This window comes from Notechis scutatus, chromosome 3 (assembly GCF_049901735.1).
Source record: "Notechis scutatus isolate UNSWTSFEM ecotype Mainland chromosome 3, rNotScu1.2, whole genome shotgun sequence".
NCBI classification, from domain to species: domain Eukaryota; kingdom Metazoa; phylum Chordata; class Lepidosauria; order Squamata; family Elapidae; genus Notechis; species Notechis scutatus.
In genome coordinates this window covers 11998370-12016338 of record NC_142011.1, presented here as the reverse complement: position 1 = coordinate 12016338, position 17969 = coordinate 11998370, and positions in this window count along the sequence as shown.

Genomic DNA, 17969 nt, shown 5'->3' with positions numbered 1-17969 from the left:
AGCAGGCACCATTACACCCATTTCTCGTCCTGCCCTCGGGTGCTTTGAGGATTAGGCTGATCTTCCTCTTCTTTGTGGCAGCCCCTCAGATATTGGAAGACTGCTAGGTCACCCCTGTTTTTAATTGCTTATGTGCTTGATTTATATCATGCCTTTCTTTTGCAGAGTTCAAGGCAAGTTATAGGATTTTCCTTCATTTTATGTCAGATAGGACGGGCTGAGAGAAAATAAGAAAGCTCCTGAGGGAATTTTACAGATAACAGATAATCAGAGTTGGAAGGGATCTTATAGGTCATCTGGTCCAACCCCCCCCAGCCCAAGCGGGAGACCCTACACCATTTCTGCCAGATGGGAGTCCAATCTCTTCTTGAAAGTCTCAAGTGATGATGCTCCCACAACTTCCGAAGGCAAGCTGTTCCACTGGTTGATTGTTCTCACTGTCAGAAAGTTTTTCCTTATTTCCAAGTTGAACCTCTCCTTGTTCAGTTTCCATCCATTATTCCTTGTCTGGCCTACAGGTGCTTTAGAAAATAGATGGACCCCTTCCTCTCTGTGGCAGCCCCTCAAATATTGGAAGACTACTATCATGTCTCCCCTAGTGTTTCTCTTCACTAGACTAGCCATGCCCAGTTCCTGTAACCGTTCTTCGTATGTTTTAGTCTCCAGTCCACTAATCATCCTGGTTGCACTTCTCTGCACTCTTTCTAGAGTCTCAACATCTTTTTTATAATGTGGTGAACAAAACTGGATGCAGTACTCTAGGTGTGGGTTTACTAAGGCATGGCTGAAGGTGGATTAGAAGTTGGGCTTCCCTATTGCTAGTCAAACTCTTTCAACTACTACACCACTCTGGCTGTGAAAATGTAAAAATTGCCCATTGGAGATTCCATCTGCTGCAATGAAATGTTTGTACATACTGACTCCCAAATCCAGCTGGGATCACATCAGTCCTGTTATTTTAGGTGCTGGTGGTGAGGAGACCCACTATATAGGCTCTCTCACAAGGATCAGTTGAAAGGATCCAAAATGTGGCAGCTAAAATGATTGGGAAGCTTTTCCAATAGAATTTCTGCCCTGGGCAGGGGTTGGACTAAAAGACCTTCCCAGTCCCTCTCAGCTCTAGGATTCTGTGATTCTAAGAAGGACAGATTGACACGATCATTCTGAAGAAATGGAAAACAGGATGAGGTGATCCAAAGAAAGATTTGAAATCAAATTTGAGATGGTTTATACGTCCTGTTCACTAACTTCCCATTTATGAACTAGTACAAGGAGTGACATTCTATCATCCCACCCAAAGCCACATATATTTAAATATGCAATGAGTTCATCAGGGAAACATGAGTTGGGCAAGGTTTGCACAAAAGTCCACACATACATAAGAAAATAATGGGACAAGTGCATTCTTTTAGCAAAAAAAAAAAAAAACCTCCCAAAAGACAAATTTTGAAAATAGAGTTGTATGCTAGAAGAAATATGTATAAAATGCATGGACATTTTAATGAAAACTTTAAACAAAATTACAGATTTGCAAAAATGAGACGCGTGAAGGAAAACTTAATTTGAGATTCATCAATTGATACAGGGAAGATTTTGTATCTGACTGATGGACATTTCAATGAAATTGTATATCCATTATTACATTGATAACATTGCAGTATTCTCACCCTCTACAAAATGTTCCAGGATGTAATGAGTTTCCAGACTTCTTAAAAGCCTCCAATGATGGAACACCCACAACTTCTGAAGGAAGCCATTCCACTGGTTAATTGTTCTCACTGTTAGGAAGTTTCTTCTTAGTCCTAGTTTGCCTCTCACCTTGTTTAGTTTCCATCCATTGTTCCACATATTTTCACAGAAGTGTCCACCCAAAATAAGTATCATTTTAAGCAATGTCTCTGCACGAACCATAATCTCAACTACTAAAGTTGGTTAAATCAACAGCAATCTCTTATCATGTATGTATTCACCGATGCAAATTGGCTTATTCTTCTATGAATGGAGATAAGTCTACCATTCATATAAGGGGCCAAGCCCCCCAACAGAGACTCCTAATGAAAAGATAAGAGTAATCAGTTTTTCCAGTTTTCCTTCTCTTTCCAACCAACCAATTTACAAATACTTCTGCAGCTTTTCTGGTGACCCAATGGAATAAAGAGGAAGGATGATCAGCAAAATTGTAACCCCAACCTCCAGTTTTCTCCACCAAGACCATGTTATGAGCAAATGCATTCATGCATGGAAAATATGTATTGAATTGATAAATTCATCTGACTCCCTATAAGGGAAAACAAAATTCTGAAGCTGGCCTTGGAACAACCTGAGCTAACGTTGATGCTCACCAAATGATAGATTGCCTTGTAGTATGTGGATTCAGATAGCCCAAATTTCTTGCTTGTTTACTGTATTCACAAAAACGCCTCTCCTGAACTGAAAACTAAGCAAATATTGTATATCCCTCCTGTACAACTCAATCACCTGAATTTGGAGGTCTTCACTGCACTATGTAATATACTTATTTCAAACATCCTAGGAAGAAGCCAAACTTTAAAAAAAAACTGCTGTGATATCAAATTCTACTTTGTTTAGGGCCCATGATTTGGGAGAGGGGAAGGGAAATGTGTGATGGTGTTCTGGGAAGAAAGTATAGGTTGAAGGTAGGCTAAACGTTTTGATGCACAAGATCACAAATTGAATTATTGAAAAGAAGCACAGGGCTCAGAAAAGTGTCCACCAGAGGAACATTTACCATTCAGAGAACACAACACTGAGCAAATAGAAACAGCGGTCTGACATACATCAAGAAACCTTTGTGGCACTTTCTGAAGTTGAAGAATCTTAAAACGAATCTGTGGAGCAATAAGAATAATAGACACGCAAGCCAGCCAAGGGTAATTTTAGCTCTCATTTGTTTTGGAAGTCACGGGCAAGCATTCAGTTTAGTGCTTGCATTGAAATCAATGGGCTGATAAGTATTTTGTTCCAGCTGAAGTGCAACTGTAGGTAATGACAAAAGACCCGGATGTTTTTTTTTTTAAGGAATAACAATTCCTGAACTTAGAATTAAGGAAGGGCCCTGTTTACCTCTACCTTAATTTTACGTTCGTCTCCATTACAGTAACCACGAGCGCTGATTAGGAACTTCAAGGCAGAGATTAGTTGTGAAAATAAAAAACGTGTTTAAAAAAAGGAGTAATTCATCTTCACAAATATCATTAGGTTATTAAACTGGATTTTGATGAGGGCAGATTTGCAAGGTTCACACCCCCCCAAAAAAAAAATTCTCTGCTCTGGCAGCAAAATAGGGTGCTTGCATATCTGATTTTTTTTCTACCTTCACTTAGTTTGCACAATACACTTTTTTTTCCTGAAAAATAAGCATGAAAAAGGACACTTATTTCTGAAAGTTGGGTACAAAAGAGAGCATGTAGAAGGTTATGTTTTTAAACCGCATGCAATAAAGGTAGTGAAAATAATTTTCATCTGGGAAACCTTCAAAAGTCTACATCTGGCAGAGTAATTTAAAGGGGAACCAGAGAAATTTGCATTAAAAGCCTAAAGGTGAAGATTTCCATGAATTATTAAAAAAAGGATGTATATTGCAAACATTTCAAATATGATCAAAAATTGTGAACATCAAAGGATGCGAGTCTCTTTTAAAGGATCCTTTTTACAAAATCTGGAGGCGAAAAAGTAACAGAGAACAATAATCTTTTATAATACCCTCATATTATGGTATGCCTTCCTTCTATGAAGATTCTCAATCATCCAGGTCATGGTTGCCCCAAAGATGCTTTTCCAAAAGCAACTGGACTTTCTTGGGGGTTTTTTTCTTGAAAACTACTGAATTTCTGAAAAGTCCTGATTCAGAATAGAGATGGAAAGGGCCTGTTGGAGGTCTAGTAGTCCAACCCCTGCTCAAGCAGAAGACCCAATACCATTTCAGACAAGTGGCTACTCAGTTTCTTCTTTAAAACCTCCAATGACGAAGCACTGACAAATTCTGAAGGCGAGCTGTTCCACTCGTTAATTGTCCTCACTGTTTGGAAAGTTCCAGGTTGCTTCTCCCCTTGATTGGTTTCCATCTATTACTTCTTGTCCTGCTTTCAGGTGCTTTGGAAAATAAGTTGAACCCCTCTTCTTTGTGGCAGCCCCTCAAATAATAGATTAGTGCTATCATGTCACCCCCTAGTCCAGTGGTGGCTAACCTTTTTCGGCTCCCGCGCCGATAATTGCATGCGCACTCACTTGCATGCGCTTGCATGCCAGCACCCAGAAGGCAATGCATGATGGGTCGTCCCCCCCCACACCCCCTATGCATGCGTGCACAATTCCCCCTCACGTGCAGCATGTCTGCATGCACATGCGATTCCCCCCTCGCACATCGCGCATCTTTGCTCATGTGTGCGCGATTCCCCCTCACACACCACATCTTTGTGCATGTGTGCATGATTCCCTCCCGCACACTGTGCGTCTGCGCATGCATGTGCGATCCCAGGGGTGGGATTGTACCAGTTCGCACCTATTCGCTAGAACCGGTTGTTAACATTCTAAGCAGTTGGGAGAACCGGTTGTTAGAAGAAATTACTGGCCTAATCCTGTAAGGAAGGCAGGAAGGAAACATTCTGGTGTTGCTTACAAAAACTGCCTCTCCATTAACCCTTATTACATTCTTGTCAGGACTAGACTTCCTGTCTTTGGAACTTCTCTGGAGTTTTTTTCCCTTCCTTTGCTGGTACTTTGCTTGTGTGGAGGGACCATTTGAAGTTACAATGGCACTGAAAAAAGTGACTTATGACCATTTTTCACACTTACGACTGTTGCAGCATCCCCACAGTCATGAGAGGCTAGGCGAGGAGATGCGTGCCTCGATGTGAGTGATATTGAGTTGGCCACGCCTAGCCAATAACATGACCACCAAGCCATGTCCACCCAGTCACATGACCACCAAGCCACGCCCACCACCTAAGCCACGCCCACAGAACCGGTTGTTAAAAAATTCAAATCCCACCCCTGTGCAATCCCGTCATGTGCAGTGCATCCCTGCCCATGCATGCATGTCTCTCGTGCACCCAACTCCACCGCCTGCGCATGCGCCCCTGATACCTGACAATCAGCTGTCAGGTAGCAGTGCACATGTCCATGCACCGTGGGGCTCTTCCAGGCAACTTCTCGCATGCCGGGGGAAATGGCTCTGCATGCCTCTTCTAGCACACGAGGCATCGGTTCGCCAACACGGCCCTAGTCCTACTTTAGGCTACCCAAACCCTGTTCTTCATATGTTTTAGTCCTCAGGCCTTTAATCATCCAACTTGCTCTTCATAACACATTTTTCCAAAGTCTCAACCTCTTTTTTTGTAATGTGGTGACCAAAACTGCATCCAGTATTCCAGGTGTGGCTTGGAATACTTCTGAACTGAAGAATCTTCTTGGATGAGAAGCAAAATGTTTTTTAAAGGGAAAACAAGCAAGAAAGTCCAGTTGCCTTTTGAAAAAGCACATTTGGGAGTTCCTAGAACTCGCAAATGAGAAGATCTTTAACTGTGTGGGAAAACTGGTGGCCTCAAATTCTTTTGCTCGATGCTCCACTCTTGTGCAAACATCCCCAAAAAAAGCTATGTTAAACTCTAGCAACAGAAACAAGATACGTGTCAGGGCTCCAGTAGTGACCCCCATTTAAATCATGAGTCTCTAGCCTGATTTTCAAAGCTTAAAGAAGATTTATTAGGAGAAGACATGCCAGGGCTGCCTGGATGTATCATAATGTATATTCTCCAATGGGACACATCCATAGCCAAGAGTCATCAATCATACTCTCCAGTTAGGATTTTGTGGGGCTGAAATTTCGGTCGCCTGGAAACTATCTATGAAACATCCACGGAATGCAGTTTCGTTTTTGCAGCTGCTACACTACTCTCCCCTCCCTTTCAGTCAGAAACTCTAAAAGACCAGAGGAATATTTTATGAGTTGACAATATGGAGTAAGTCTTAGTGCAACATCATTGAATATACATCCATTACATCACATTGCTTAGGGCCAGGTTCAGCCCAAAGAGAACTTAGGCCAGGTTCAGCCAAAACTCAGAACGGCTAGAATGAGACTCAAATATTTTCTCTGGTGAATAAATGGGATTTAAAAATGTAAAAAAAAAAAAAAAAGCAATATTCCCTTAGAGGAGTCAAGTCTGCAAATTGTTTTGGCACATAGTAAATTCCAAGGCTATACAGGTGGTCCTCAACACTTCATTTAGCGACCGTTCAAAGTTACAATGGCACTAAAAATGTGGCTTATGGCTATTTCTTTACAGTTATGAACTTTGCAGCATCCCCACGGTCATGTTATCAAAATTCAGATGCTTGGCCACTGGTTCGTATTTATGACCTTTGCTGTGTCCCAAGGCCATGCGATGCCCTTTTGCGACCTTCTGACGAGCGAAGCCAATGGGGAAGCCAGATTCACTTAACAACTAACTTATCAACTGCAGTGATTTACTTAACAACTGAGGCAAGGAAGGCGGGTGAAATGGGGCAAAACTCACTTAACCAATGTCTCACTTAACGACAGAAATTTGGCACTCAATTGTGCTTGTAAGTCGAGGACTCCCTGTACTTGGATATATAAAATAAAATAATCCTCCTTTTAAATAACCCTGCTTGGTTATTTCTCTCTCTCTTTCTTTCTTTCTTTCTTTCTTTCTTTCTTTCTTTCTTTCTTTCTTTCTTTCTTCCTTCCTTCCTTCCTTCCTTCCTTCCTTCCTTCCTTCCTTCCTTCCTTTCCCTTCCCTTCCCTTCCCTTCCCTTCTTCTTCTTCTTCTTCTTCTTCTTCTTCTTCTTCTTCTTCTTCTTCTTCTTCTTCTTCTTCTTCTTCTTCTTCTTCTTCTTCTTCTTCTTCTTCTTCTTCTTCCTTCTTCTTCTTCTTCTCCTTCTCCTTCTCCTTCCTCTTCTTCCTCTTCCTCTTCTTCCTCTTCTTCCTCTTCTTCTCCTCCTCCTCCACTTCTTCTTCTTCCTCTTTTTCTTCTTCTTCTCCTCCTTCTCTCCTTCTTCTTCTCCTTCTCTTCTTCTTCCTCTTCTCCTTCTTCTCCTCCTCCACTTCTTCTTTTCTCTCTCTCTCTCTTTCTCTCTCCCTCCCTCCTGTCTCTATACACACAGAGCTTTATCAGACGATATCGGATCAGCACTACGTTCCCCGATCTTCTACATATTCATATTCTTCAAGGTTTGTAACTGGGTTTTGACCAGGGGCAGTCCTTGACTTACAACCATTCATTTAGCAGCCATTTGAAGTTATGATAGCACTGGAAAAGTGTCCTACAACCAGTCCTCACATTTACGACTGGTGCAGCATCCCTGCAGTCAGGATCAAAATTTGGATGCTTTACAATGCTTGCAGTGTCTCCCAGGGTCATGTGATTGTCCTCTGCAACCTTCCTAGCTGGCTTCCAAAACCCAAAAGTCAATGGTTATTCACTTAATGATGGTAGGACTCACTTAACTATTGCAAAATTTGCTGAACAACCACTGCCCAATTTGCTTCACAACACCATTTGCTTTGCAAAATATGCTTGGCACCAACGGTAAAATCAGCCGTGACTCACTTAACCACTGCCTTGCTTAGCAACAGAAATTCCTGTCCTCACAGTGGTCATAAGTCAAGGTCTACCTGTATGTGCCTTCAAAAGTTTCTAGAAAGTTGAGGATACCCATAGAAGTGATTTCCAGATATCGAACCAATAGATTCCAGGAAGGATTATCTCTGCTTCTCAATTTTACAATTGATCAAAACGCTATAATCCTTTTCAAAAATGGATTGTCAGGTTTCCAAGTGATGAAATCCATTTAAAAAGAAAAGAGCAAAGTCCATCTTCCAAAACAAATTCTTATATTTAGGAAAGCATCAAATTGGCACATTCTGTTGTAATTCCGGATCTGACACAACCCGGAATTATACTACATAATATTGGAAGTTAGAAACAGCCCCCAAAAGTCACATTCCCCAATAGAAGTAAATCAACGTTGCCTGGTGTCATCAATCTCCACCTCCAGATCTCAGCAAGATCAGCTTTTGTTCCCACGGGAAGAAGAACCATCTAGCCTAAACAACTCTCTCTACCTCCACTCCTCCCACCTTAGGAATGTGGCAAGCCCGAAACTCTTCCTCCCCATAACCAGCAAAGTGAAAGAAAGAAAAGGAATATATAATAAGGCTAAATAAAATGGCTACGCATATGTCAATCTCGGGCTTGACATGAATCTTGTGTGTGGGAGAATTATACCTTTTACAAAGAAAAAGAAAACACAGATCTCATTGTTTTTAGCCAACTTTAAAAATTGGCTTTTTTTGTAGTAGCAATTCTAAATCCAATCCCAGCCCACCCCAATTTGCTCACCAAGCGGTATATATAATTTAGGAATTATTTGCAGCTGCCAATCACGACCGGGAACTTAAGCATATCTTCGTACAAATGGAGGATAACTTTATTCTTATTTCATTTGCATGTTTTCTTTTCTAAATAGGGAAAGGTGTGCACAATTGTGGTTATTTTGAGACAGGAGTTGTTTCCTTACACATTATTCCTTTCATTTCCCAGTTTAGCAGGAGGACCAGAGGGCATTCATGCCAGTTGGAAAAGGGGAGGGGACCCAAAGGCACAAAGAAAGAAAGAAAGAGGGAGGAGGGCTGGGCACAAGTTTAAACAGAGCTCAAACCTTCTTTTTGTACCCGTGAAAACAGCACAACTCTTTTGTATTGTTCTTTGTACCATTTTTTTACCGATACAAAACAACAGAAAAACACAGAGAGAGGTAAACAAAAACACCGTTTTAAGGGGAAGCAAGTTGGTGTTTTTGATGTGTTTTTTGGTGCCGTGGCAGATCATGATTCAGAAATGAATAACAGCTTTTGCTGGTTTATATGTGTATCAAAGCTGGATTGGTGCATTGGCACCAAGTTTGTATAATAAATAAATCCTCCTTTTAAATAACCCTGCTTGGTCATTTCTCTTTCTTTCTTTCTTTCTTTCTTTCTTTCTTTCTTTCTTTCTTTCCTTCCTTCCTTCCTTCCTTCCTTCCTTCCTTCCTTCCTTCCTTCCTTCCTTCCTTCCTTCCTTCTTCTTCTTCTTCTTCTTCTTCTTCTTCTTCTTCTTCTTCTTCTTCTTCTTCTTCTTCTTCTTCTTCTTCTTCTACTTCTTCTTCTTCTTCTTCTTCTTCTTCTTCTTCTTCTTCTTCTTCTTCTTCTTCTTCTTCTTCTTCCCCTTCCCCTTCTTTTTCTTCTTCTTCCTCCTCCTCCTCCTCCTCCTCCTCTTCTTCTTCTTCTTCTTCTTCTTCTTCTTCTTCTTCTTCTTCTTCTTCTTCTTCTTCTTCTTCTTCTTCTTCTTCTTCTTCTTCTTCTTCTTCTTTTTTCTCTCTTTCTCTCTCCCTCCATCCCTCCTGTCTCCATACACACACAGAGCCTTTATCAGACAACACTGGGTCCCACCTCATCCATCAATTTTGGTATACGAAAATCAGATGCAATCTACAGGCAGTTCTCAAATTATGACTGGATTTGAGCCCAGAATTATGGATATAAGTCATTGAGATCATTAAGCACATCACTACATGACCACACCTGATTTCACAACCTTCTTTACAATGGCTTTTAAGTGAATGCTTCAGTGAACGTGGTGGTCATTGAGCAAATTCATTTTATCCAATGGCCTTTTTTTTGCCAGAACTAAAGGTAAGTGATAGAAACCAACAAAAATTTCCAAACAAAGTGGTCACGTGATTGTGGGTCACTGCAAAAACCTGTAGATACAGATGTAGAAGAAGGGGGAGGGAGGGGGAGACAGAGAGGGAGGGAGGGAGGGAGAGAGAAAGAAGAAAGAGAGAGAGAGAGAAAAGACAGAGAGGGGAGAGATGAGAGCGAAAAGTAAGAGAGAAGAAAGAAATGAGAGAGAAGAGAAAGGGAGAGGAGAGAAACAGAGGAGAGAGAAATGAGAGAAGAGACAGAGAAAAGAGACAGAGAAACAGAGGGAAAGGAGAGAGAGAACAAGAAGAGAGAAATGAGAAAAGCGAGAGAAGCGAGAGACAGAGAGAGAAAGGAGAGAGAAAGAGAAGAGAGAAATGAGAGAGAGAGAGAGAGAGAGAGACAGGGAGAGGAGAGAAAGAGAGAAATGAGAAGAGAAAGAGAGAGAAGAGAGAGACAGAGACAGAGGAAGAAGAGAGAGAGAGAAAGAAGAGAGAGAGAAGTGAGAGAGAAGAGAGAGAGAAGTGAGAGACAAAGAGGGAAAGGAGAGGGAGAGAAGGAGAAGAGAGAGAGAGAAATGAGAGAGAGGAGAGAGACAGAGAGAGAGAGACAGAGAGAGGGAGAGGAGAGAGAGATACTGGTGGAAGCCAGAATTACTTAATGAATCCCTGAGTCATTTAACAACTGTAGTGATTCACTTAACATCTGTGACAAAAGGGTTTGTAAAATCAGGTACAGCTCACTGAATTGCCTTCTTGTTTAGCAACAGAAATTCTTGTTCCAATTCCTATATTGACTTACAGGTATACTGGATTTATTTTTATTTATTTATTTATTTAGAAAATTTATATTGCCACCTACTCGCACATGGCAACTCAAGGTGGCTTACAGGACATAAAAATCACAATATAAAAGAAATAAAAAAATAAAAAATAATAACCCCCGCCCACCCACCATCCACCCTGGTGATGACACACATTCATAGTAGCCATTTAATGGCCTCCATCTTGCTCTGGTTTCCCCAAGCCCACTGGAAGAACCACATATTCAGGGCCTTCCAAAAGAGTGTCAGGGTGGGGGGCAGCCTAATTTCCAGAGGAATGATGTTCCAGAGGGAGGGAGCCACCACAGAGAAGGCCCTTCTTCTGGGTCCCACCAGATGTATCTCCTTAGGGGACGGGACCCACAACATTCCTTGCCTCCCCACTCTAGTGGGTTGGGTAGATGTGACCAACAAGAGACGGTCTCTCAGATAACCTGATTACTATATAATTGTTCTGTGTTTTGGAAATACTAATGTAGTAAACAGAACAGAGGTGGTATTCAGCAGGTTCTGACCAGTTCTGGAGAACCCGTAGCAGAAATTTTGAGTAGTTCGGAGAACCGGCAAATACCACCTCTGGCTGGCCCCGCCCAATGGTGGGATTCAAATTTTTTTACTACCGGTTCTGTGGGTGTGGCTTGGTGGGCGTGGCAGGGGAAGGAGACTGTAAAATCTCCAGTCAGAGGTGACATTCGCCAGTTCTCCGAACTACTCAAAATTTCCGCTACCGGTTCTCCAGAACTGGTCAGAACCTGATGAATACCACCTCTGACTGGCCCCGCCCAGGGGTGGGATTCTACCAGTTCACACCTATTCACGAGAACCAGTTGTTAACATTCTAAGCAGTTGGGAGAACCGGTTGTTAGAAGAAATTACTGACCTAATCCTGTAAGGAAGGCAGGAAGGAAACATTCTGGTGTTGCTTACAGAAACTGCCTCTCTGTTAACCCTTATTACATTCTTGGCAGGACTAGACTTCCTGTCTCAGGAACTTCTCTGGAGTTTTTTTTCCTCCTTTGCTGGTACTTTGCTTGTGTGGAGTGACCATTTAAAGTTACAATGGCACTGAAAAAAGTGACTTATGACCATTTTTCACACTTACGACTGTTGCAGCATCCCCACAGTCATGAGAGGCCAGGCAAGGAGATGCGTGCCTCGATGTGAGTGATATTGAGTTGGCCACACCCACCCAGTCACATGACCACCAAGCCACGCTCACTACCTAAGCCACGCCACAGAAGCAGTTGTTAAAAAATTTGAATCCCACCCCTGGCCCCGCCCCCATAGATTCTCTGCCTCCTGAGTCTCAGCTGATCGGCTGGGTCTTCTTTTGTTGCCCTGTACAGGAGAATGGAGCTGGAAAGCAGGTTAGTGGGATGGGGAGGGAATGGGGTTTTTGCAGTATCCTTCCCCTGCCACGCCCACCAAGCCACATCCACCAAGCCACTCCCACAGAACCAGTAGTAAAAAAAATTGAATCCCATGACTGAAAAGAACCTCCTGTAACTTGCATTACACAAGACTGATCTGTAGTCAAGAAAACATGCAATGTTATAACTAAAAGGCAGAGCCAACAAAAGGCATATCCAGCCTGATACATTTTATGAAAATTGGCTTCTGACCTTTGTAGGAGGAGCTAATCATATCTATTTCCCTAAACCCATAATCTTGCATCATGGATTCATTACTTTGGAGCATTATAATTAAAAAAAATCATATTAAAGAGTAACAAACTGTTCATTTTGTGATCTATCTTCATTTTCCCTTTGTAATTATTATTTTGATATGCTGTCTTCAGAAATTGCATTATGTCTTTCACCACAAAGTGGTGGAAGAACTGGATCCCTGCAGAGGGTTAGATGCAATAACCTGGCTGGTTTTTTCCAGCGTTATGATATTGTGATCCTATGAGTCTAAATATATGCAAGTTCCAAAAATGATTCCAAGACATTGGGGTTATCTAGTTTACTCATTAAGGGGAAATAAAAGTATGTTTAATTGACATGCACTAATTATCACCTCTGCATCACATCTATCACAAAACTGGTAGCTTTCAAATTATAGTTCAACTTTTGTTGAAAAAATAAGATCATAACCCCCCCACTTTCTTTTTCTTTCTTTCTCTTTCTCCTTTTCCACTGTTTCTATCTCCCTTCTTCTCCTCTTCCTCCTCCTCCTTCTTCATCTCCTCCTTCTCTTTCTCTTCTCCTCCATCCCCTTCTTTCTCCTTCTCCTCCTCCTCTTCCATCTCCTTCTTTCTCCTTTCTCCTTCTTTCTCCTTCTTCTTCCTGCTATTCTTCTTCTTCCTTCTTCTCCTCCTCCTTTTCTAAAGCCACTTTTCTATCCCTCTTCTTATACGGAGCAATTCAATGTCACGGATGAGCCAAAATTTAAGGCAACGCTGCAAAGCTGCTGTTTTAGAGTAATTAGCTGTGATCTGTATGTGCCCTTTAGGAAAGAGAAATGTTCAAGTCCTCATTTCACCATCTCTAGCAACCAGGAACTCTCTTCTCCTCTGGGTTTCATCTCTTCCGTACACATATCTCACCAAAATAGCTGGGCCTCTTTGGCTCCTGACAGTAGCAGCTGTCTCTTGTCAGCCTAGCTGGCAGATAGCTTGAAATGTATAGATTATCTTTTTTTAAAATAAAAAAAACACCCTTTCTCCAACTGGAAAAGTTACAATGCAGATGAGGAACATGCTGGCATCAGAGTTAATTTAAAAAAACTTAGACTTTTCTTCTTTGCAATTCCAGAACATCTTGCCTTGCCAGTTGCTTTTAATATAATGACACCTGTCTGGCCATCCAAAAGGAGAAAGAAAGGATTCAGGGAACAGATTCCATTAATAAAGGGCTCTCAAAGGGCATTTTGTGCATTTTCTTCCATTTGTTCAATTTCTTTAGTGCAATGCTAGCCAATTTCACACTTTTGAGGTGTCCTTTCTATTATTTGCACACAGGGTTTCCTTTGCTGCCCTACAGAATACAGAAATAATATCTTTTCCCATTTGCATCCAACTTGGGCACAACCGTGTCTTGGCATTTTTTTTTATTGCTTCCATCTCATCTCTAACCCACTGAGAAGCCAACTTAATTCTTCCTCCACTGTACCAGGGTTTATATTGTGTGCATTCCCCTCCATTTTTAAAATGCCAATGGTTGCTTCAAGCCAGGAAAAACCTGAGAATGCTTTATCACCCATTACTTTGAAGAGATTGGAAAGAGGTGCATTTATTTGCTTGTTGGTTTGTATCCCACCTTTATTTTTTTACAAATAGCTCAAGGTGATTAACATATCCAATACACTTTCCTCTTCCTATTTTCCCCACAACAACAATCCTGTGAGGTGAGTTGGGCTGAGAGACAGTGAGTTACTGGCCCAAAGTCATTTAGTCAGCTTTTATGCCTAAGGTGGGTCTAGAACTTACAATCCCCTGGTGGTTGGCCAAGAGTTACCCAGTCAGCTTTCATACTTAAGGTGGGACTAGAACTCACAATCTCCTGGTGGTTGGCCATGAGTCACCCAATCAGCTTTCATACTTAAGGTGGGACTAGAACTCACAGTTTCCTGGTGATTGACCTAAAATCACCTAGCCAGCTTTCATATCTAGGGCTGGACTAGAACTCACAGTTCCTGGTGGTTGGCATGAGTCACCCAATCAGCTTTCATACCTAAGGTGGGACTAGAACTCACAGTTTCCTGGTGATTGACCTAAAATCACCTAGCCAGCTTTCATGCCTAAGGCTGGACTAGAACTCACATCTCCTGGTGTTGACCTAAAGTCAGCTTTCATACCTAAGGCATGGCTAGAACTCACAGGCTCCAGCCAACTTTCATGGCTAAGGCAAGATGCACCATGATATCACATCATCATCTTCCTAACGTTATTCCCTCAGGAGTAGGGTCTGCTTTTCAGATCGACAAATGCCACCCTGCATGATTGAACACAGCATCCAGGTCATACCTGCATTTTGACAGAGGTAGATCCATTGATTGTGTTAACAAAAAAACCCTGAATGACCAGCTTAAGCCTGATGTCAGTTTGATTTGTGTTTAGCTCAGTTATCACCTTAATGGGTGGGCAGTATCCAGTGGCACCATTGGAAGAACCACACCGCACCATGATATCACATGCCTAGACAGGTAGTCCTCAACTTACAACAGTTTGCTTGATGACCATTCGAAGTTACGACGACACTGGGGGGAAAAGTGACTTTTTTCACACTTGCAACCACTGCAGCATCCCTATGGTCACGTGATCAAAATTGAGAGGCTTGGCAAATGACTCATATTTATGACGGTTGCAGTGCTCCAGGGTCATGTGATTCCCTTTTGTGACCTTCTGACAAGCAAAGTCAATGGGGAACCCAGAGTCCTTTAAGAATCCTGTTACTAAATTAACACCCGCAGTTAACAACTCACTTAACAACTGTGGGAAGAAAGGTCGTAAAATGTGGCAAAACGTACTTAATGAATGTCTCACTTAGCAACAGAAAACTTGGCTCAGTTGTGGTCGTAAGTCGAAAGCTACGTGTATGAAAGGGGCTCACAATGGCACAAATTTCTTCCCCCATTTAGGATAAGCATCAGATCCTGTTCCATTTTGGCCTCCATTTTGTTACAACTCCCTGAACTTTGGCTAACAATGGGAAAGAATTTCTTGGCCCCACATATTCTAGTAGCATTGATTCCAGAATCTGAACTTGAAATCTCTGTATTTTTCATTGTCCATCTCTGAAAACCAACACACAGATGCAGTTTTGTTTTTCTTGTTTTGCAAAAGTAAACCTTGAGTGGGAAGATGTGTTTCATAGAGCTGCAAAAGCCTATTATTGAGAGAAAAAAAGCCAAGGGGGAAGATTTTTATCATTTTATCAAAAATGAATCCTAGTATTTTTCTTTTTTTTTTCTCATGCACCTCTTAGATATGTTTTTCAGAGAAGAAAACTCTCAGAGATTCATGTCTCCAAGTGGGGTGGGCTGCTACCGGTTGGCACCGGTTCGGGCGAACTGGTTGTTAATTTTGTGGCCAGTTCGGCAAACTGCCAAATCCCACCCCTGGCTGACCCTGCTCACCCCACCCAGCCCCTCCCAGGAGTCCCCATGCAGCCCATTTTGGATCGCAGGTAAGTTCAGGGCCTGGCGTGGGGAGGGCAAAAAACGGGCATCCCGGAAGTTATGGAAGGCAGGAAACGAGCCTGTTTCTGGCCTCCAGGTACCCTCCAACCTCTGGGATGGCAAAAACGGCCTCCCAGAGGCTCGAGGAAAGCCTCCGGAGCCTGAATGGGCCTCCCAGAAGTTCCAGAAGGCAAGAAACAGGCCCGTTTTCGGACCTGTTTCTGGCCTCCAGAGAGCCTCCAGAGCCCAGGGAGGGTGAATATGCCCCCCCAGCTGCCTGTTTTTGTTCCCAGGGTGGTGCAGGAGGCCGACTAGGCCACGCCCACTGTGGCCATGCACACCCAGCAACCAGGCAGAGAACTGGTTGTTAAATTATTTGAAGCTCACCACTGATGTAAGTGTAGATCCAACTGAATCTGAATATCTGTAGATTTCCTTAGTCTAAGCACACATCTAGAATTTTGCTTGGTGGGAAATCTACTTATGCTACCTACGAGTAGAGACCACTGAATCAATATAATTTACAACTGAGCAGTTGTGCTTAAACATAAGGTTGTTGATAACATCAAACTATCCACTATTGACCTCACCCCATTCCTAACAGGTCCGTAAGGGGCGTGCATAAGTGCACCATCGTGCCTCCCATCCCTGTCCTATTGTCCCCATTTATTTGTACCTATTTCCTGTACTCTTACTCATGTTTATACTTATACCTATTACCTTGTAAGCGATTAACAAATCAAATCAAATAAATAAAATAAAATAAAATAAATAAACTATCTGTTGCTTCCAGGATCTCTATAGATTAATAAATAGGTTTTTTTTCCTCTCTTCAAAGTCAGTGTTCTCCAGCTGTTGGCCTCAAGCAAAATGCAGTCCACATATGAACACTTTATTTCACAATTGACAAAGGAATATTGACATCCCATCAAAATATTTAATGCATAAGAAGCCTGAGTACTTTAAACATTTTGAAGCTCCATGGATTCCAGAACTTGCTGATTCCAGAACTTGCTTAAATCTCTCTCAGTTGAAGCCACAAGTTTGAAAAATGTTTCAGCATGAATTGCATGGCTAAATTGAGGCAGAAAGTAAACGCGGTTCCATATTCTTCCCCCCTCTTCTGATCCTTTCAGTCTGATTCTAAAATATCTCAAGCTGTTCTGACCAGGCTCCCAAACATGACAAACCCTCTGCAGTTAATGTTCCCTTTATTAAGAGCACCAGCAGAGAAACCCAAAAAGTTTCTCTCTCACACAGCAGACTAACAAGTCTGTCTGGCTGGGAGATGAATAGTTGTCCCCCATACCTATTCATCTCTACCCCCTCTGCCTTTTATCCCCAGAGCTAGGGCGGGGTTTTGCTAGCAGCGATGGCTCTTCCATACTAAGGATCAGCCCATAGATTTCCACTGCTCTCCTCTCCTCTGCCTTCTGTGTATCTGTGCGTCAGGCACTGGACCCAGTTGTTCCTCTTCTTTCTCATCAGCCAGCTCCAGACCTGGGGGCTGCTGACTCTCCATCTGAAGGTTGATGGGATGGCCCGGACTCCGCCTCTGTCTGTCTCTCTCTCTCTGACAGCTTCCTCCTCGGAGCTCTCAGATTGCCTTAATGCTGGCCCTGACTCCCACGCACCTCCTCATCTGGAAGGGCCAGCTGCCAACAAGCCACAACACAAGCTGACTAAAATATGTTGCACAAAGGAAAAATTGCTATAGGGGAAGGCGCGTGTATGCACACGAACACTCATTGCTTGCACAAGTGGGGCCACAAGCACCCGTAGCAATGCTCAGATGAGTGGGACCATGAGTGACCACATGATTGGCACTGCGAGCACTCGCAATGCTCACAGCAACATTAAAGCTAGCGGAGCTTTGCGCCCACAAATATGTACATGAACCAGCCAGCTACTCATACGGCCTGGTGATCAATAGACCACGGCCTAGCTGTGGGCCAGCCTAACCCTGACGTAGCCCAAGACTCTTCACTCAATGCAGCCCATGCGAGCCAAAAGGTTGGACACACCTGCTCTACATCAATCTCACAGAGTAGGTGAAAAAGTGTCTCATTAATCCACCTTCAGTGAACTGTCATTGGGCAACCTCACTCTCCATGCGTCAGAATTGGCACAGACAGTGGGATCAGAGGTGGTATTCAGCCGGTTCTGACCAGTTCTGGAGAACCGGCAGCAGAAATTTTGAGTAGTTTGGAGAACCGGCAAATACCACCTCTGACTGGCCCCGCCCGCATCTCTTCTCTGCCTCCCAAGTCCCAGCTGATCGGCTGGGTCTTCCTTGGT